Raw genomic sequence first — 22,178 nt, 5'->3', positions numbered from 1 at the left:
CCAGGCAGGGGTAGTCAAACTTTTTATAAAAACCGCCCACTTTTGCAGTGCTGGTCAACCTAGTCCCTACCGCCCACTAGTGGGTGGTCCAGCTTTCATGGTGGGCCAGTCGCTGCGCCATTTGGTTGCTCTGCTACGCCCACCATGAAAGGTGAACCGCCCACTAGTGGGCGGTAGGGACTAGGTTGACCAGCACTGCAAAAGTGGGCGGTTTTTATAAAAAGTTTGACTACCCCTGAAGGGCACTGGTGGAGGGATCACCATTTTCTCGCTATCTGATACCAGGCCCAATTTTCTAAATTGCAAAATGGTGTTACTCCGCTTGTACGTGGAAGGTCCACATGGAACAGCGCCCCTTTCCTCAGGGAAAGCAACGCCACGGTCACGAATGATGATGGTGATGGTGAGCCAAAGAAGAGCAAGGGCAGAGTCAGGCAGCCCCCACAGTGAGCAGGGGACCAGCAGTGGCTTCGGGGTTGGACAGATGCAAACCCAAACTTCAGCAGCTCCTACAGGCTCACCTGCTGGGGGCAACTCAGGCAAGTTCCTTCACCTGAGTCATTTCCCACATTTGAAAAATGGGCTGTTACCGAAATAACAAGCCTTCTTAAAGCCTTATTTTTCAAAAGCCCCCATTCTTGCTCAGATTAAGAGCTGCCAAAATACTCCATGAACTAAATTGCCATGTTGGGCTAAGAACACTAAAGCACTAAAACTGCTTAAAGACCTTTGCCTTTGAGCCTGACCAGGCGGTGGTGCGGTGGATAGAGCATGGGACTGGGATGCAGAGGACCCAGGTTTGAGACCTTGAGGCCACCAGCTTGAGTGCGGGCTCATCTGGTTTGAGCAAAGCTCACCAGTTTGGACCCAAGGTCGCTGGCTTGAGCAAGAGGTACTTGGCCTGCTGAAGGCCCACAGTCAAGGCACATATGAGAAAGCAATCAATGAACTAAGGTGTTGCAATGAAAAACTGATGATTGATGCTTCTCATCTCTCTCTGTTCCTGTCTGTCTGTCCCTATCTGACTCTCTCTCTGTCTCTGTAAAAAAAATGACCTTTGCCTTTAAGAAGAAGGCAGACACTTTCTAACAAGTTTCACATACAAGCAGTACAGCCTCCTTTATAAAATGTTGCCACTTAATGCCTTGATAACTTATCAACCCAAGTTCCTTACCTAACATTGTACTATATATCATAACAAAACAAGTATAGTCTGACCTGTGGTGGCGCAGTGGATAAAACATTGACCTGGAGTTCTGAGGTGGCCGGCTCAAAACCCTGGGCTTGCCTGGTCAAGGCACATATGGGGGTTGATGCTTCCTGCTCCTCCCTCCTTCTCTCTCTCTCTCTCTCTCTCTCTCTCTCTCTCCTCTCTAAAAGTGAATAAAGTTAAAAAAAAAAAAAGAAAATCATTTTCAAAAAAACCCAAAACAAGTGTAACAATTCAACTCTTTGGATCTATTATTTTTATTTCATAGTGAATTAAAAAAAAAATTAGTATATTGGCCCTGTCTGGGTAGCTCAGTTGGTTAGAGCATCATCCTCATACACCAAGGTTGCGGATTCAATCCCCCCCGTCAGGGCACAGACAAGAAATCATCCAATGAATGTATAAATAAGTGGAAAAACAAATTGATGTTTCTCTCTCCCTCTCTCCCTTCCTCTCTCTCTCAAATCAATCTTTAAAAGGTTAGTGTATTAGCTTTGACTGAGATGTTAGAACACTTCCTCACGTGTTGCCTCTAATGAAGTATTCTGCTCTAGCAGTGGGCACACGGGGGTGGGTGTGTGTGGAACACTTGATGTGATCAAAGGATGAAGACAGGATTTTGGCAAAATATGAAGTGGGGATTACGTTACACTAATAATTAAACTGAATAAAAGTGTCACTAGTAAAATTTTTAAAAGGTTGATTTCTGTCAAATGCAGTAGATGAAGAAAATTGGTATTAACCAGTACGTGTTTTCTTAAGGTTTTCCTTAAACCTGCAATCCCTCCAGAAATTGGGCATTGAATTCATCTTTGAACTGGTCATTCGCATAGTTGCTAGCTTAGTAAGTGCTTCTCTTACAGAACCCCTTCTCAACGAGTAATATGCCTCCTTATATTATAAAACCTTTCTTGATAATGCATTAGAAGTTTTTCTGTAGATTAGTAAAAGTGCATTCCTATTGTCACGTTCTTTTATTCAAAGCTAGTAAGTGCTTCCCCTAGTTCTCTAGTAACTAGATGTAAAAATCTCATGTTACACCTTTAAAGTTTTAAAAGATTTTAGATATTCTTAAACAATGCACCTTCTTAACATCACTGCCTTGCCAGACCCCAGCACTGCCCCTTGACCAGTGCGGGCCCTCCTCTGCCTCACTGTGTGGACAGGGCCCCTGCTGCTCTGCCTGATGGTGTTCCCTTGGGTGTGAGGTTCTGTAAACCCCCTGCTCCTGCTAACACAGTTTCTATACGATTCACCCACTGGCAAGAATGCCAGGTTGGACCTTTCAAGCACTAGAACAGCATTTTTAAAATCAACAGTTGCAGAATTGTGGAGTGTTTTCACATTGATCTTTTGCTAATGTAATTAGCAGTATGTTTTGCAGTATGACTTCATAAATCCTTGAATTTAAGGGAAAAAAAGGAAAATGGGCTGTTACAGAAATTAAAAATGTGAATGCATATAAAGCATTTAGCAGAGTGGCTTGGTGCCTAAAAGATATTCCGTAAGTGTTAATAACTCTTATCAGTACTGTTATTATTACTATTGATGCTATCGCAGAGGGTGGGGGGAGGGGAACCAAGCTCCACAGGCCGATCTGAAACAGCCTCCTCCTTCCCACTATTACTTTAAAGTCTGCGTTGTGACCAGCCCCAGAAACCTTGAGGTCTGAACACGAGCACAGCTCTGTGTCACCTGAAAGGTCACCGCACACCAGAGGTGAGATCTGGCACAGTCTAGCTCTGGGTTTCTCCTGCTTTCCCAAACAGCAACACTGACCTGGGTGCCACCCTGGGCCCGTCCCTTCTCCACCCCTGTCCACACAGTAATTAAATCTAATTTGGTTCTGGGATGTCCTTCAATCTTGTGTGCCAACTCTAAGTAGTTGATAATGGCTGCTTGGAGGACTGCATTTAGAAGGAATTTGAGGTTTAGAAGAAAAAAAAAAAAGCAGTGGTTGATTGGTGATGTCTGACATGAGTGTAGGATGGGGAAGTGGCAGCCTGCATGCCAGCTAATTGCCATGCATGAACTAGAAAAGTCCTAAGGCCCTGCCTCAATGCAAGATACGGTTGTCAGGCAGGGTAATTGAGAGCCAAAAGAGAGAAAGAGACTTGCCCACAGTCACACAGCTGGAAATGGTGGGCTGGAATTCAAACCCAGGCCGCTCTGGGTTTCTGAGGATGCTTCCTGCTAGGACTATTACTTCCTTTTTCTTGATGAGAAGAGATGTTGAGGCTGAGGCCCATTAGGAGAACAGATGTTGCCAGAAGTGCCCAAGCTGATCCCACTGGTCCCCCTCCCTCCGAGACATCTTACCCACATCATTTTACAAACCCCAAAGACAGCCAGTTCTACTGAAACCAAATGTAAACAGCGAGGCCCCTGAGGGCTGGTGTCCAAGCATAAACATTTGAATCCAGATGTTAAACCAATTGAGCAAGAAAGCATGGATTTGGGTTTCATCTCCACTTTCCAGCTGTGTGACTTTGGAAAAAGTACTCAGCTTCTCTGAGCTTCAGTTTCCTCTTCTGTAAAATGGAGAGGATAACAAGTTAAATATGAGAAAGGTCATCCAAAGTGATTAGCTCAGTTCCTGACACAGAGTAAGCCCTTAAATGTTAATTATAAGGATTAGGTCAAAAGGAAAAATTAAAACACAGCATTTTCACACAGAAAGAAAATACTCAGGTGATTCATGCAAGGGCTTGGACGAGCTGTCAAGAAGAACTCTGTTTATCTACAATGTCTTGATAGGCCAGCTAACTGAAATATGAGTTACTACATTTTATGACTTCAAAATAAAGAAGGAACTGTATTCTCCTAGAAAGTTGGATTGTGTCATCCATGTCACAGAGAAGGAAGCAGCCTCGAGCGGGTGGATTGGCAATGGTAGGAGACAAATGGGTATGTTTCACACTTCCCAGCTAGGTGACTTTGTGCCTATTTCCTTGTCTGTAATATGAGGAATAACAGAACTCGCCACCCAGGGCTGCTGTAAGGCGAGGCAAGTCTAAGTGAGATCATGAACACCACGCCTGACATGACAACGTTAGCAGCAGCGGTGTATGTGGGGGTGGAGGTGGGGTAGAGAGAAGAAATCAGCTATAGAAAGGCCAAGGGTACATAGGGAGGGGGGTTCAGAATCAGCTGAGATACGTTTTACCCAGAACAGTGGTAGGTGACTAAATTATTAATGACCTATATGTTAAGAAGCCAGTAAGTCAAAGTGGGGACAGGCGGAGGAAGACAGAGACTAATGATACTGGGAAAAGCCAAGCCCGCTACAGTCCGGTGACAGCTAACAAAGGCCTGGGGGATGACAGGACAGAAACCTGAGAACCTCAACCTGGGATCTAAGAGGGTACCCACCCTGCTCTTCTGTACACAAAGGAAAGGTAGATCAGAGAAGGCAAGAGCTTCACTTAACCAAAAGTCACATGGTAGAGCATTTTAAAGGTTGGATTCATGGTCTTTCAAATAAAACCATCTAAACACTTTCATTAAGAGCATATAAGGCTTCCTAGGCTTTGTCCAGCAGCTTGAAGACCCGGCCAGTTGAAGTTTACCCACTGGAACCACAAACCAAGTTCTGGGAGGAGGAAGATGCTCTCTGCCACAAGCCAGGGTCACGGCCTCACTGCAGCGTCACTGAGCTCTGCTCCCAGAAATGACCTCCCAGCCTCACCTCCAGTCTCCTCTCTTCCCTGCATCAGGACAGGGTGACAGAGCCACCTGGAGGAGAGATTTGAACCCAAGGTGTCTGCCCTCTGAGTCTCAGTTGTGAAACAGCAGGAAGTGAGGCAGGTGAGAATCAAAGATAACCCTTCGCGAAGGTGTCAGGTGCCCAGGGGGACTTACAAAATGCTACTTCCCACACAAGCAGACACATTTCTGAACTCTGCGCATTCCAGGACCAGGGATCTGTGGTTATAATCAGGAATCAGAGCTCCCCTGCCTTATTTTGTACCCCAGAACAGTTTGTGGGACCCTTCTAGAATCTCACATCTAAGCAGCTTTCTCCAGAGCCCCCATATTTACCCAGGAGGGCTCACACTGCCTTTGGGCTTGGGTAGGGCAATTGGGAGATCTGAGCCACGGTCATGGTCATAGTACCTGCTGTCACCACCAGGCTTTGGCTCTCAGCAAACGGAGTGGAACGGAGAGCTGTGGGTTCACAGTACAAGGTGGTGGATCTCATCTGTGAAGAAGTGAACACCAATGAACAGGGCTTTGGGAGCATTAGGTGAGGCGGCAGGTGTCAAGGGACTCCCCGAGGGGGCTGCATGATCTCTAGCGCCTGAAGCACCCAGGGGGAAGGCCCCAGGCCCAGCTCTCTGAGCCCCTCACCACCAAACCTCTGGAGCCTGTGGACTCTTGCTGGGGACCCCAAAGCAGTAAAACTCCACCCACCTAGCCAACATGTTTCAGACACTGCCAGGCCGCAGAAGAGGGACTAATGTCCATACATCCCACATTCCTGAGCCCCCTGAGGGTGCCCAATCTTCCTGAAGTCATTCAGATGAGGTTTCAGCCCCCCTTCCATGGCCTCATGCACCTAGCCCAGGAATTGCAAACTCAGAAGGCAGGCAGGTAATGTCAAGAGGCAAGTGGGCTGGGTGTGAGAGAATAGGGAGTGGTGCAGACTGTGGGAAAGTAGACAGAGCAGTTGCTAATTAGTGGCCAAGCAGAGATGTGGCCCACTGTTGGTCAACAATCTACCACACATGTCCCTTGCGGCCGTAAGAGGGCACTTTGTGACTGACCTGCCATAACCTAGGCCTTAAATACTTGAGGACCAACTGATGAAATTAGACCCATTCTAAGTCTTAGGAAAGTCTCATCCCCTATCTCCTGTTCCTCAGGCTCCCTGGCTTACAAATGAGAATGCTGAGGCTCAGAGAGAGAAAATGACTTGTCTAAGGTCACACAGGTAGTGTAGCAACAGATCAAGGACTTAAATTCTACTCATCTGAGCTGAAGATCTTTCTCTACCAACTCCCCTCATCCTCCTCTGAACAATTCTTCCTTTTCAAAAAATAAAATAAATATAAATATATTAAGAATGTACTATGGAAAGGATACGTACTCAATTCAGTACCGTAGCTACTACTGGGAAAGTCATAGAGCTTAGAGCTGGGAGACTGCCTTCATAGTCCAACTCTGCCCTAGGCAGCTGGGTGACCCTGGGCAAGCCCCTGCCCCTCTGGGGGCCTCTGTCTCCCGGGTCTGGTAAGCAGCCAGTTGACAGAGCCAGCCTCTAAACGCCTCTCAGTTCCAAAATTCTAGGCATTTGTGAGGTCTCTTTTCTGGCCAGCCCTCTGTGGCCTCAGATGAACATAAAATAGTAATAATAATAATAATGGGGAAGGCAAGTCCACACTAGCCAGGAAGGAACACTACAATTTTTAGTGAAATCTGACTCCTGGTTACTGGAATTCAGAAGGAACGATGGTAATACTTGGGCAGTTTAACCACCATCCTACAGTTAAACAAAAACACATCTGGTTTAACTTGGTTTTCCTCATCTCCTCCCCCCACCCCCTACCCTCATCTCAAATTTTACCCCTTAATTTGAGAAGTCAAATTAAATGCAAACAATTGATTTCGTGCCACAGTGAGGTTGAGAATTTCAGCATGGAAAATTTTAAGCATGTAGTTTTTCTGGGAGTAATTATGAAATGTTGCGGGGAGGTGGAAAAATATGGAGATTATTACCGAACGTTCTTTGGACATTGAGCATCCTATAAAAATTGTTGAGAGCCCCTAACACTCAGAGAGGCAAAGTAACTTGCCTCAGATCACACAGCTAGAATTGGAACCCAAGATGCTGACCCCAAAGCCAGCATTTTCCCTGCTGTAACCTAAACAGGGCCTTCCCTCTGGCCTTTATGATCACCTGTGTGATGAAGGACAAGGTTGCCGGTGCTGCCCCACAAGGAATATTAACTTTTCAATAACAATCATCACCCCAATGCTGAAAAACCATTTATGATCTAGCTGGCCCCTCATAGCAACACTGCAAAGTACATATATTATTAACCCACATTCCATACGATTTCCTCATGTGAGAGCTCTGAAAAGGAAAGGGACTTGTCCAGAGTCACACAGCAGTGCTGGGAATGAACCTCCAATCTACTGCCCCCAGCTGCCCTCTAAAAGTGAGGACATCTCTAGAAGGAAAAAAAAAAACAAAAACAAAAACAAAAAAACACAAACATTCCGCATAGCCTCCCTGCAGCCAGTGCTGGGGAGCTGAGTCAGCATTCCTGTGGCCACGTGGAGATTTCTGAGCACTGGTTCTCAGCCCAACATGCTTACCCCGCAATGTTCTTTTCAAGCTCTGGAGTTTGTATTAATAATTCCAGTTTCTATTTGAAGGTGAGAGGTCCAGGCTATGCTGCTGGATTCTACCCCTGGATTAAGAGGGCCTCATCCCCAGAGATGGGTACAACACAGACATCACCTGGCTTGGAATTCTAGATACCTGGGCTCCATTCAGCCGCAGCTCCCCAGCCAGAGTGTGTGTCCTTGGACAAGTTGTTTCTCCTCTCCAAGACCTGCTTCTTCAGTGGTAGAGTTAGGACTACATTTAGCTTGCAGGGAATGTTGGATATGTAAGCCATAGAACAGGCAAGGCTGGAGTTTGGGTTCGCCCCATTTCCAAGCTGGGACACATCGAGGCACAAGAACAGGCAGAGGGCACAGGTCCTGCAGAGATAATAGCCTCAGGCCCGTTCCCAGCACCATTCCAGGCTCCTGCCCAAGGCTGTTTTTAGCATCTGAGTGTGGGCAAGAAGGGCACCGGGCCACCCTACACTGCAGCCCACCAGGGAATGGGCAGAGCCTTGAAGAAGGTGGAGGATGGGTTTTCAGAGCTCAGGAGCAGTGACATAACAGTAAACCCCGTCTCAGCATTGCATTTTCTGCCAAATCAGAGCTGATGATAGCCAATATTTTCTTAATCACAGGCACCGGCTAAACACTTGGTATGCATTAATGTAGACCTCACCACTGGTAGGTACTGTTCATTGATCTCCTCAGCCTTAAAGGAGAAGACTGAGGCACGACAGGGAACAGAACTCATGTTAGGCCCCACGGCAAGGTTGCCTCATCTATTAGTGAGGACCAGATATTGGCCGATTGATTTTATATACATTATTGCATTTAATCTCTTTCTTTGTGAATTGCTTGGTTCCAAGTCTAAAATGTCTGCTTCAGAGCCTGCAAAAGGTTTGTTATGCAAATGTCTAAATGTCCACTAAAGGAAGAGGGCTTTTTGTCTGCTCGATTTACTGCTGTAATCTCAGCAGGAGAACACGGCTGTTAAATTTTGTTTCTGGCCTCGGGTCAGTTTTATTCCTCATAATAGTCTCACCAGAGAAGTATTCTCCCCATGTTACAAATGGGGCCACCGATACAGACACCCAAGCCTGTCTCAGTCCAGGGTCTGTGGAGTTGGGAAGCAGTATCGAGGGGCCTCTTTTACTCAGGGAATTCAGAGGCATAGAGTTCAGGAAGAACAAGGAAGGCAAAGGATCAAGGGCAGGGGCATGGAGTAGAGTGGGTGGGATGGGAACAATACAGGTAGAACAGACTTCAAATTTGAAGAGGACAGTTCTGGAAGGTGGCAGGAGGCGGGGCTGAGCCCTGGATGAGCCAGAAGGAGGAATCAAGGTTCAACCCCTCAGCTCCTGGGCATTAGAGTGGAAGCAGAAGGTTAAAGTTTGTAGGGTTTGGAGTCTGGGTTCAAATCCTAGTCCCTACTTGGTTAACTTCTCTAAGCCTCACTCTCCCCATCTGTAAACAATATGATGCATGTGCGGCGCTGGAGAGGGTCTGGGACACGGGAGACCCTCAAAGTTGTGTCGCCTTCACTGGGGTGGGAACGAACCCCTGCCTCCCTGGGAAACCCCGCCCACCAGCGGAGTCTGAGCTTTTCCCAGGACCCAAAGGCCCTTCTCCGCCTGAGAATCACACCGTCTTTGGATCTCCAGGGTTCCTCTCCCCAGCCCTATTATGTGTTGAAATGGGTCAGAAAGACAGAAAGAGACAGTGTTGGGGCTTTCCTCAGCTTCCCCTCCTACCGTTGTTGCCTGTGCAACCCTTATTAAGACTGGGTACAGGAGCCAACCCTGAGCAACCCGCCCACCTGCACATATGCCCAGAGGTGGCTCGCATGTTCCCTAGGCTTCGGGGACTCCAGAACTTGGACCCATGGCTGCTGTGCCCACCTCCACTCGCAGACACCGACACGCCGAACATACACCCCTTTCTTCTTCCCCAGCGGTCCCCAGACCCGAGCGCCTCCCTCCCTCTACTGCTCCCAGCTCTGGCCTAAACTACTTCAGACCCCAAGGGGGCAGACCAACTCCCTCCCCTGGAAGCTGAGGCGAGATCTAGAGGTTATTAGGTGGAAGGTATGAGAGGGCACCACGCAGGGGCTGGGGTTGGCAGCCTAAGTCTATAGATCTCCAACCAAGGAGACACCATAGGGGCTTCTCAGTAACCCGGCACTGGGGGAAGGTGCCTGGACCGAGGGTGGAGGAGTCCCAGGCAATGGTCCGGGAGGCAGGAGAGCCCAAGACTGCATCCGCGGACCAAAGCACGGTTCTCTTAATTCGCGGGCTCTGCGGGAGCCACGTCCAACCTCCAACCGCCGCAGCGCGCCCGCCGGAAGCCTCGGATGCGCGCGAGTACCAGAGAAGGACAAGTGGCTGGAGATCCCGAACGGGCCGCTGTGGGCGGTGCGGGGGCGCAGAGGTCCCTGTTCTGCCATTTATGTCCAACCTCGCCGCTCTCCCAGGGCGAGTGGAGGATGTAGGAGGGGCTAGGGATCGATCAAGTTTTTGGGGTCCCGGGGAGCCGGGAACAGCGTCGAGTCCTTACCTGCACAGAGTGCGTGGGTTAGGGTATGTCCTGGCACAAGTGACGTGGGGTCGGTACGTTGGGCCTGAGGGCGCAAAGTGGCGGGAGCGCGACGCTGCCAGGGCCACCACCCCCGCGGGCTTATAAAGGCGGCCGCGGGGCTCGAGCGATGCCGAGGGAGCCCTCCCCCACCCCACCCCCGGCCCAGGCCCCGGCCCTCCCCGCCCCCATCCCGCCCCTGGCCCTCCCCGCCCCCGCCCCGCCCCCGGCCGGAGCCGGGCCGAGCCCGTCCAGCTGTTCTGAGGACGCAGCCAGGGCGCCCCCTGCCGGGCGCAGTCCCCCCCCTTAGCTCCTGCCCTGCGGGAGTCTCTGCTCTGTTTTCGGGAGTCGCTCTGTCCCTATCCATCTATGTCCACATGTTCCCCTCTCTGTCTCTGTCCACTTGTGTCTCTGACTCTCTTCCTTTGCCCCTCTCCTTTCCACTCCAGACCGGACCTGTAGCTCTTCCTCTCTTCTCCGCCCTTGAACTGTCGTCTCCTTGGCTAGGGTTGGTGAAAACCAAGCGAAATTAGGAAGGGTGGTTTCTGGAGGGGCGCGTCCCCTAGGCTGGAGATAGTCCCTCTTTTCTCCTTAGAGAGGGAAGGGGCCAGCCGGGATTCCTGCGACTGCACCCCAGCAAGAGCCCCAGGACATGCCTCTTGGGTGACCTGAGGAGGGAGCACACTTCCCAAGCAGTGGAGCCAGCCCAGGTTTAAGACTCCATTCTGGTGTCCTTGGGCAAATCATTCGTCCTCTGTGGACTCCCTGCCCCTTTACAAGCCGACAACATCCCCCCTGGCTTCCCTCACCACGTGGAGCCAGAGTCATATGAGCAGTGGTTGAAAAGTGCACAGGAAATTCTTAAAGTGTAGATAAATGGGGGAGGGAGGAAGAACAGGAGGGGACTGAGGCCAGAGCAGAGGGGTGAAGGGGTCAGCACCAGTAGAACCAACACCAACCCAGAATTCTCTCTTTTACCTACTCTATTCTGGCATCTTGGATCCATTATCTCCCAGCAACCCCATTTTAAGGAGGAGAAAACAAGAGTCCCAGAGAGCAGACATGTGTCTTGTCAGTATGAATGAAACCAGAACTGAGGCCTGCCACCAGAAACCAAGAAAGTCTTTGTATTTATCCCTTTTTCTAGCAATTAATATTGTTTCTTTATGTACAGGAATGATACAAAGTTTCCTTTTTTTTTTTTTTTTTTTTTTTTTTTTCATTTCTCTGAAGCTGGAAACGGGGAGAGACAGTCAGACAGACTCCCGCATGCGCCCGACCGGGATCCACCCGGCACGCCCACCAGGGGCGACGCTCTGCCCACCAGGGGGCGATGCTCTGCCCATCCTGGGCGTCGCCATGTTGCGACCAGAGCCACTCTAGCGCCTGAGGCAGAGGCCACAGAGCCATCCCCAGCGCCCGGGCCATCTTTGCTCCAATGGAGCCTTGGCTGCGGGAGGGGAAGAGAGAGACAGAGAGGAAAGCGCGGCGGAGGGGTGGAGAAGCAAATGGGCGCTTCTCCTGTGTGCCCTGGCCGGGAATCGAACCCGGGTCCTCCGCACGCTAGGCCGACGCTCTACCGCTGAGCCAACCGGCCAGGGCCACAAAGTTTCCTTTTTAGCATACGCTTGTATTTTTAAAAAGTGAATCAAAACATTGAGTAGATATTTACTTATATATATTTAATGTTAGGTTATTATGACAAAAAACCATGGAGGTGGTAAATGAATGAAGTTTAGAAAATACAACATCTTTGCCTAAGAAATTGCAGGTGAAAGCCTCCAGAGCCCCAAACCTGGGAGGGACTCTATAATTGCTCACAAACACCAAGGAAGGATTTAGGGATACCAGAAGGCTTGAGATGATGTCATCATCAGTGAGCCAGGGGCAAATCCCCAGGCATGAAAAACCTGCCTGTCACAGCCTAGATGAGGCTGAGAGGCTGAGCCAGCAGGGAGTTGGGGGAACCCAATCCCACCTCTTATGGGCCGCTGGACCTGCTCCTGACTTCTGATCTCCCAAATCTATGAGGGATAGGCCATAGATTGTGCCACATGGCCAGCATTGGGTTCCCTGTGTCAAGGTGATTTTTCTGCTAAGGTCCTCCCACCCCACCTTGTGAGTCCAGGGATTGGTTATCAACTAGAGCAGTGGTAGTCAACCTGGTCCCTACCGCCCACTAGTGGGCGTTCCAGCTTTCATGGTGGGTGGTAGCAGAGCAACCAAAGTATGAATAAAAAGATAGATTTAACTATAGTAAGTTGTTTTATAAAGATTTATTCTGCCAAACAGTGAAAATTTGACATAAAGTACTTGGTAAGTAATTATTATTATATGCTTTAACTTGCTGTAACTCTGCTTTATAAATTTTATAAAGTAAAGTTACTTCCCTACTTTATAAATCACCATTACTGTGGAACCAGTGGGCGGTTAGAAAATTTTACTAACAGAGATACAGAAGTGGGCGGTAGGTATAAAAAGGTTGACTACCCCTGAACTAGAGGGACTGCTGCCTGCCCTGCCACCTTCTTCCCTCGCCCCCCCTACCCTGCTCCTGGGCTCCGCCTCCAAGGAGAATTCGTCTGAGGGGTCACCCAGCAGCCACTGCCCCTGCTCCCAAGGTACCACCCCTCCTGGTGACATCAAAACAGCAAGAAGGAGGAAAGGAGGCCGGGACCAGAAACGAGGAGCCCCGACTTGCAGCTGTACCCTAACTTCCTGGCTGAGCTGAGCAAGGCACTCTCCCTATGTAGGCTTGGATTCCCTCCGGCTGGTTTAACTGGACAATCTCTATAAATTCCACCCAGATCCCAGGATTCCCGGACCACTCATCTGGTAGAAAGCAGTTCATTGCATTAGATTTCTCTGTGTCTGTACTGTACATACCTTTTCTCTGGGATTCTGATGACTTTTTTTTTTTTTTTTTTTTTACAGAGACAGAGAGTCAGAGAGAGGGCTAGATAGGGACAGACAGACAGGAACGGAGAGATGAGAAGCATTGACCCTCAGTTTTTCGTTGCGGCACCTTAGTTGTTCATTGATTGATTTCTCATATGTGCCTTGGCCGAGGGGCTACAGCAGACCGAGTGACCCCTTGCTCAAGCCAGCGACCTTGGGTCCGAGCTGGTGTGCCTTGCTCAAACCAGATGAGCCCGCGCTCAAGCTGGCGACCTCAAGGTCTCGAACCTGGGTCTTCCGCATTCCAGTTCGACGCTCTATCCACTGCGCCACCGCCTGGTCAGGCCTGATGACTTATTAAAAAAATAATAATAATAAGCAAATTGGACTACTTGACCTCCAAGTTCCCTTTTGCTCTAAGAGCTGATGACCTCACTTGGTTCTCACAACAGTTTTGTAAGGTGGACAGGGCAGGCATTTATAATCCCCATGAGAATGAGGAAACCAGAGGCCAGAGATGTTTGTTACCTAAAGGGCAGGGTCAGAGCTGGGACCTTTTTCTATTCATTCATTTATTCCATGTTTATTAAATGTCCCCTGCCTTGATCAAGGCCTGAAGTTCACCAGGACTTAGAAGCTAAGTTAGAGGTGAGAAGGCCAGGAGCCTAAGAGTTTTAATTCTTGTTTCCACTGACTCCTGGGGAGCCTTCTGCAATGAGAAATGCTGAAATGGTGAGCACAGGGGGGACCAGGCCCTCGGCGGCGAGGGATAACGGAGAAAAGGAGGAGAGAGAATAAGAAATCTCTGAGGCCTGAGTACAAAGAGCAGCAAGGAGTCATTTTGCAGGGTGGGGAGTTGGAGGTGGAGGATGATTGCCTGAAATTTAGGTGGATATTTAAGGAGGAGGGGTCTGGAAACCACTTTATCTGTTTTAACCCTTGGATTGGAAGGATCATTTTACCTCAATCCCAGGCATAATTAAAAATTCAGCTTTTAACTCCCTGAGCCACTTCCAGCTCCCCCTTCAACTCAATGACAAGTGAGGCCTTGGCCTAAGTGCTTTGTATGTGTTAACCCATCTAACCCTCACAACAGCACTACAGACTAGGGACTTTCGTTCCCATTTTACAGATGAGGATACTGAGGTGTGTACAGCTGTCATGGCAGAAGTGTTCACCAGCCTGACGCAAAGCTCTTTACAGGTGAGATTGCATTTGCTCCTTTCTGTTACACCGAAGCAGCATCATGAATGTCATTCTCACTTCTCTTTTTCTTCTTCTTTTTCTAAGTGAGAGGAGAGGAGATAGAGAAACAGACTCCCACATGCGCCCCAACCGGGATCCATCTGGCAACCCCCATCTGTGGTCAATGCTCTGCCTATCTGAAGCCATACTGGCAACTGAGCTATTTTTAGCAGCTGAGGCAGGAGGCTCCATTGAGCCATCCTCAGTGCCCGGGGCAATGCGCTCAAGTCAATCTAGCAATGGCTGTGGGAGGCAAAGAGAGAGAGAGAGAGAGAGAGAGAGAAGAGGAGAGGAGAGGAGAGGAGAGGAGAGGAGAGGAGAAGAGAAGAGAAGAGAAGAGAAGAGAAGAGAAGAGAAGAGAAGAGAAGAGAAGAGAAGAGAAGAGAAGAGAAGAGAAGAGAAGAGAAGAGAAGAGAAAGGGGAAGGGGAAGGGGAAGGGGAGGGGTGGAGAAGCAGATAGTCACAGATTGCCCAGTCAGGGAATTGAACCCGGGACATCCACACACTGGGCCAATGCTCTACCACTAAGCCAACCAACTAGGAGCCTTTTCAAGTGAGGATGCTGTCAGCTCAGAGAGGCTTAACAACCTTATTCATTCAGCAATATTTATTGAGTGCCTGCTCTGTGCCAGGGACTGTTTTAGAAACTGGGCACACAAGTGAACAGATCAAAGATTTCTGTCCTCATGGAACAGACATGATTGTTAGGGCAGATGTATCACAAACAATAAACATTTGAAATACGTAAATTATATACTAAGTTAGAAGGTGATAAGGGAATGGATAAAGAGCTAGAGCAGATGATACAAGAGGGAACCGGAGTGCCAAGGGGGCAGGTTGGGGCACTAACTAGGGTATTCAGGTGAGAAGATGAGATTGGAGCAAAGATCTTGGTCACGAGAGAGCCTTCCTGAGGCCACCCAGAGAGTCAGGGAAGAACTCAGGCTGCCCGTGTCTGAGGCCTGGGCTTTTGAGTTGTGTATACATGACCTCCCTGGAACAGCTCTACCACTAAGCCTCATCTCAACCCTGGCTTCAGCCCCAGTCCTCTGTTTCCCGTCTTAATCCTGTCCCAGCCCCTGTCCCTATCCCATCTTGAGCCTAGCCCTTGCTGCAGCCCTCATCTTCTCTCTCTTAGTCCTCTCTCTCAGACAGACTGACCCAAAGTGTGCTGTCACACCTACGGCCCGGCCTCAGTCCAGGCTCTGCCCGCAGTCAGCCCTGTGCTCAGAACCCTAAGAACTGGCCAGCCCCTGGCCCAGAGGGCATCCTCCAGCCCCAACGGCCATTAAAGGAGGCCCTCCACACCAAGGTCTGGGGAACTTGCCATGTGAGAAAACCCCATTGTCCAGGGAACAATGTCCCCATTTTGTCCTTTATTTCTAAAGGGACTTGTGAGCAGGCTCCAAGCTCCAAAGAGGGAGCATGTTGCTTCCTATTCTCAGTCCTGGAGAAGGCTATGGGCCAAGTGGAAGGGTCAAGCTGGGGGCTGGATTCCAGAAGCCAGAGCAGATTCGGGCAGGTCCAGCCGTAGCAGTCCGGTGGTATTTCCAGAATGGAGGCAGGAATGAAGCCATCCCTAATAAGCAGGAAAAGAGCTCATCTATACCAAAGATGGTAGAGAGAAGATCTCCACTCCCCCCACTCTCATCACACACACACAGGGCTTGCATTATAAAGTCTTCCTGAAGATTCCTCCACCCTCCTGCTTATGTGTCAGCCTGTCCACCCACCTCCCTGTCTCGGAGAGACACATCTGAGACGGGCCTTGGAGATGCCCCGCCTGGGGGCTGTACCACTTTAGCATCCTACTTCCTGTTAGGGTACACATCCAGGGACCTGCGGATGCTTTAAGGTTTGTGCAAGGGTGGACTGATATATATGAGCCAGATTGGGGATTACATTAGCAATATTCTTAAAGGCTGAGTGGGTGTCTATTTGCTTCCAGTCAAATACGCAGAGACCTTGCTACATCTTTGTGTCCAGGACATGACTTGTCTCCCGACAGCCAGCCTTGGGCTCAGTGCATCCCCCTGATCTCAGCTTAATGGATGGCCTTGACCTTGGCATGGCAAAGCCATAGCAGGGGTGGAAAGATATCCCTAAGTGGCCTCTTGTTCACAGTCTGAACAAGAGCATGAGACTTGGAGTTGAGTCTCCTTGTCAGACGAAGAATGCTTACTGGGCTGCGCTGCTCTGTCACCCACCTCCTGGCCTCTGCTTACACTCAGCATAGCTTAGCAGAGATTCAGCTCTTTGGCTGAAACCCTGGCTTCATTTACCATCAACTTGGATGTCACGGGCCTCTCTTGGCAAAGCCCCAGCTCTTCCATCTCTCCTTTCACGCAGGTCCATCAAAGGCATCACGTCTCTTTCTTGTCGGAACTTACTAATGACTAAAAGAAATGGCCAAGTCTTCCAAAATCCTGAAAATTTCCCACAAGGCTTCTAAAAGGCAGCCTGGCAGGAACCTGGTTTAAATTCCGAGACTGAGCAGACTCCGATGTAACTGACCCCTTCATCACCAGCTATTTTGGACTTGCCCACTTTCCAGCCAGGAGCCTGGGGTCCAGCCATGCTCCACCATCCGCAGCCCCACCTGCATTGCAGGGTCTATTACTCGCAACATCCCACTTCTGGTCCCAGTTTCTTTATCAGTCAGCAACTTGTAAGTCACAGAAAATCCAACTTCACAAACTATTTTGGAAAATAAAGGAAATGGGAATGGTTAAGAAATGGAAAAGTATACATGCAGGAGAGGCTTTTTCTAGTGGCCCAGTGATGTGATTAGGACATGGCTCCTCTCTCTCCGCTTCTTAGCTCCTCCTCCTCCCTCTTGGCCCCAATCTCACCTAGGTGGAGATTCCCAGGTGACATAAGGAAGTCACCTATAACATACCAAACACGCGGAAACTATTTCCTCAAACACAAGTATTGAAGTGGAGTGTCATAGACCAAACCTCCCTCATGGGATCCCTAAACCAGTCGCCCCAGTGATTGACTTAAGCCAATCCAGGAGCCCACCAGTAGAGACAGGATGGGGTCCAACGGCCCCAGTCTGTCCAAAAAAGAGAAGAGGGGAGAGGGAGCTGGGAAGACAATTCACAAATGTTCCCCACCTAGAGGCTTTAAGATGGGCGAGTACCCACACTCTTGGGTTTATAAGCTTTATGCTTGCCAAAGCATTTTGAAATAAATAATAATAAAAATAATTTATACGTGTAAAGTACAATGTTTTTATTTATTGAGAGGGAGAAAGAGAGAGAGATAGAGGAAAGGAGAGAGAGAGATAAGAAGCATCAACTCGTATTGTGTCACTTTAGTTGGTCATTGATTGCTTCTCACACATGCCTTGACCGATGGGGCTACAGCCGAGCCAGTGACCCCTTGCTCAAGCCAGTGACCATGGGACCATGTTGATAATTCCAGACTCAAGCCAGCAACCCTGTGCTCAAGCTGGTGAGCTGCACTGAAGCCGGTGACCTCGAGGTTATGAACATGGGACCTCAGCATCCCAGGTCGACACTCTATCCACTGCGCCACAACCGGTCAGGCACAATGTTTTTAAATATATAAATCACCTACGTTCGTGCAAGAAAGCTTAAATGCAAAAAGAAAAAGTAAAATACCCTGTAATCGTATCACATAGAGATAGCCTACTGAACACCTTGGTATTTATCTTTCCAGATTTCAAAAGAAAACAGACTCTACAAGAATGGGATACATATTGAAGGCCCCTGCTTTTCTCAATAGATAAACATTTTCCCCAACCTTGTCTCATTTTCTCCTCTGGGTAGGGGCTATTATGATCCCATTTTGCAGATAATGAAACAGAGACTTGGGGATCAAGTCAAGAGCCAGCAGCCAGAACACAACCTGCAGCCCAGGCCCCGAACCCTGATGCCTCCGAGTCTCCATGTGAGGAGGGAGGAGGTGCTGCTGCTCATACACCAAGTGCCCAGCAAGTACTGCTGGAAGGGAAGGTAGGAGTGGCCATATGCCACACCTCCAGGACGGTCCCTTCCCTTTCCAGCTTCTTGCTAGGTGGTTCTAGAGGTTTCTGGGCACTCAAAGAAAGGAAGATCAATGGGTTTAATGTTTACCACCCCAAAGTGCAGTGTCATGGAAACCCAGGGACTCTGGACTCTCCCACTCCCTCTGGAGGTAGGCGGGGGTGCTCAGGGAAGGATGGGCAGAGGGCAAACACTCTACCTGAGCTGTCAGTCTTCTGTGTGGGTGCAGGATGGGAGTGGTCATGTGACGGGTGGGCTCAGGCCAGCAGTCTCAACCAAAAATGCTGTAGTAATGGAAGTGGCCCACACTCTGAAGTCAGACTGCCAAGGTTCAAATCTGGCTCTGCCTGCTGTGTGATCTTGAGCAGGTGAGCCCATGTGTGCCTCATTTTCTTCGGCTATGAAATTAGAATCATAATACCTACCATGTAGAGTTGTTGAAAGGTTCGATAAGATAATCCATATAAATCCATATAAAGAGTACATGACACAGAGTAAGCATCCAATAGATATCAGCTATTGCTATTATTATTTTATTAGCTATCTGCATTAATGAGTATTCTAGTTGTAGGTAATAGAAAACACCCCGGCCGACCTAACAGAAAAGAGTAATTTATTAAAAAGAGATCTTCCCATGACAGCCAAAGGCAGGGAGATTGTCCAGAGAGCCTGAACAATTTGGGATTTGATCAGTGACCAATCCAGACCATTTTCTGTCTCTAAGTGTCCATTCTCTGCACCTGCTTAATTCTCTTTTCCTTGAAGACCCACTTTCTCCTCTTCCCAGTCTATGCAACGGGACCTGGCCTCCCCAGGCCTGCCCAGCAAGTGCATTAAGGCATTGCGGCTCCAGGGCCCAGGAAAGGCCATTGGATTGGTGTAGTTGAGTCACATGCCCACTCCCTGTCCAATCAACTATGGATGGGGGCGGGGTCACGCAGTGCTAACATGGCAGCTCCAGAGAAAGAGTTGTGAATAGGACTGAATGCCCCCAGATGGTGAAATTCCATTATCCCACTTCTTTTTGTCATAAACCACTTTGACTCCTTTAGTTCTCACACTGAGAGGACACTCTCTCATCTTCACCACACTTACTTGAAGGGCCTGAAGCTGTTTCACGCACTGGTTGAGATAACCATCACAGCACACACACCCCTTCACACAAACACCCATCTAGATCAGCTGATTGGGTCGGGTTCAGCCAATCCCTGTACTTGCCTCCTCACTCCACAATCAGAATCGGACTAAGAAGAGCTTGAGAGGAGAGCAATTTTGACCAAGAGAGATGAAGGGTCAGATTCTTGTGAGTACTGGGGTCATGTGGAGCCACGTGGAACCTCAGGAAGTCGAGCACACCTAGGGAGAGAGAGGAAAAGAGAGCAGTTACTCAGAGAAACCGAGGTAAGAGCGGCCTACAGCCCAAGACCCTGAGCAAGTAGCTCCATCCAGTCTCTGACACCCCAGTTCCCACTTCCAGCACCAGAGTTCCTGGCTGAGTTTAAGTTTCCTGGGCCCAGGGAGCTACTGGGACTTTCTAGTGACAGCCTCACAATCTTGGCCCACACAAGTTTTTGTTTTGTGTTGAAGATACCTGTCCTAGGGAAACCCACTTCCTTATTTCTCCCTAATACCAGCGGCAAATAATCCAACTTCCTATTTCCTTCCGTCCTTTATTCCTCCAACTTAAAGCCCATGAGCATATGTGCCTAGATCTTGCACTAGAATCACACCCATTTAAGGACACTTTTAAAGCTGGTTAACACCACAATGCCCTCCTTGTCCCAATATCATCTGATCTCCCCCAGGAGGGAAGAAACAGAAAGCAACTTGCCAAAAATGTCCTGTAGAAAAAATTATATGGCCACCAACTCCCCCGAGCGTGGGCCTTGCATTCCTGAGGGCAGTAGGGGAGGGTCCCCATGGCGCCGCAGAGTGTGTATGTGTGTGTGTGTGGGGGGGGGGGTTCTCCATGCCTGAGCTGGTCATGGAATGTCAAAGCAGAGCTGAAGTAGAAGCTTCAGGAAAATATTTTCTCCAAAGTACTACTCTCAGTGCTTCTGCCCTTAGTTAGATGCAGAAGCTGTTCATAAGCCAGGCAATGGTTCACTGTGTGGGAGGTGGATCAGAGTCTGACATGGTGCTACTTACAAAGATCTCTTTTCCCCACCATCTCCCCGCCATGCCTCAGAAGTTCAACCAAGACCTGGCTCCATCCTCTTCTCTCCTCCAGAAAAATCTTCAACATATTAAATTAGGTTGCATAATTAAATTACATATACACTAGTCCCTCCTCTGCAGGAGCATCTGGTAAAATTGAAATCTTATTTTCTTATCTGCAAAATGACAAGGTTGGACAAGGCATGGTCTTGGGCCCCGCCCTGCCCTGATGGACTAGGAATGAGGTGCCTCCTAGCTATTGTGTGTTATGATAATGAATGGTAGATTATTTTATTTCTTATTCTCAGGCTGTTATACACCGATGTTTCCTGAGCTCTCCCTATCCTCAACAAACAGGGTCTATGTGGAGTAAACTCACATAATTGCTTGCTGAGAATCAGCTGATACCAGGCGACTGGACAGGTTCCTGCCTGGCTGGCTAAAAGGCTGATGTCAGACTGACAGCATAGCTGACAGGTGACACGTCAACATTCTGAGCCTGGGCTTAGTGACAGTCCCTAGGCTAGGCCAGGTCACCCTCCCACCCTACCTCTACCCTCTCTTAGCAACCAGTAGTTAGGCTAAAAAATATCCCCGGGCACCAGGAAAGTAGAAGAAACTTCCAAACCCATAAAACTTATGAACAAAAGTTCATTCCAACAACCTTATTCAGAATTTTGCAATCAGTAAATTTAAAATTCAGAAATATAAACTAGTTTTCTGTTAGCATACCTATTAGGTATGTTTTTGTACTTTGATGTTGTTATTATTATTATTTTTACAGTGACAGAGAGTCAGAGAGAGGGACATATAGGGACAGACAGGAATGGAGAGGGATGAGAAGCATCAATCATTAGTTTTTCATTGCGACACCTTAGTTGTTCATTGATTGCTTTCTCATACGTGCCTTGACCGTGGGCCTTCAGCAGACCGAGTAACCCCTTGCTCGAGCCAGCAACCTTGGGTCCAAGCTGGTGAGCTTTGCTCAAACCAGATGAGCCCACGCTCAAGCTGGCGACCTCGGGGTCTCGAACCTGGGTCCTCCACATCCCAGTCCAACGCTCTGTCCACTGCGCCACCACAAGACAGGCTGCTTTGACGTTATTTATATTTCAGATTACCTGGGAAGAGGTTGATAAGGGGCAACATATGCTCTGGTATCTAAATGTCTACAATGGGCTCTGGTGCTAGGAGTTAAGTCCCAAGTCATCACCTCTCTCTCTCTCAGGATAGAGAGCCTTGTTGTTTTCTGATCACTGTCCCTTAAAACTTCTTAAGTCATTAGTTGCAAAATCACACTCGATTCATCCACTGTTAAGTCCAAGTGGGTCTAATCTCTGGGGTATTTTGGACACAGTTGGGACGGGGACTCCATAGACAGTGCCGTGTCTGTGGCGCTGGGTTGGGGGCGTGTGTTTCCTCTTGCTTTGCTCTAGATAGTTGTCACATGTCTGCTGGTCACCATCTGCACTTTTTCTTGGTTGATTCCCTTCTTCGGGTGGGTGCACTTTTTCTTTTTTTCAAAACTCCCAATAGATTTATTTTAGAACTAAGTCACTTGTAAATGGAAAACCAATCTCATTTGCCATAAATAGAATGAAACCATGACTGTAAATGAATTCGAGCTTGATCTGTTGCGTGCCAAGGGCTTTTAGCAAGTGGTAGGGAAGTGTTGAAACTATGCTGGCCCAGATTGATTGAAATAAAATTGAAAAAGGAAAAAGCCTTCACCATGTGTAATTTGAGGT

At 48.7% G+C, this 22,178-nt stretch overlaps 1 protein-coding gene across 2 annotated transcripts in view; it reads right to left on the bottom strand.

Annotated features, from left to right (window-relative positions):
* Positions 1-10,255, bottom strand: part of ALPL (alkaline phosphatase, biomineralization associated) — a 56,019-nt gene extending 45,764 nt beyond the window's left edge. The window contains exons 1-2 of one of the 2 annotated variants that reach the window (XM_066375331.1): positions 10,100-10,242; positions 5,327-5,411 (exon numbers count right to left, since the gene is read on the bottom strand). The gene's annotated coding sequence lies outside the window, so the exon portion shown is untranslated. Of the gene's footprint in view, positions 1-5,326; positions 5,412-10,099 lie in introns of both variants that reach the window. The other variant, XM_066375329.1, reaches the window with a different exon arrangement.
* Between the last annotated feature and the right edge of the window lie 11,923 nt (positions 10,256-22,178).

The sequence above is a fragment of the Saccopteryx leptura genome, chromosome 3 (genome assembly GCF_036850995.1).
Source record: "Saccopteryx leptura isolate mSacLep1 chromosome 3, mSacLep1_pri_phased_curated, whole genome shotgun sequence".
NCBI lineage: Eukaryota > Metazoa > Chordata > Mammalia > Chiroptera > Emballonuridae > Saccopteryx > Saccopteryx leptura.
The sequence above is the reverse complement of the archived record's forward strand: the minus strand, read 5'-3'. Positions and strand labels throughout refer to the sequence as shown.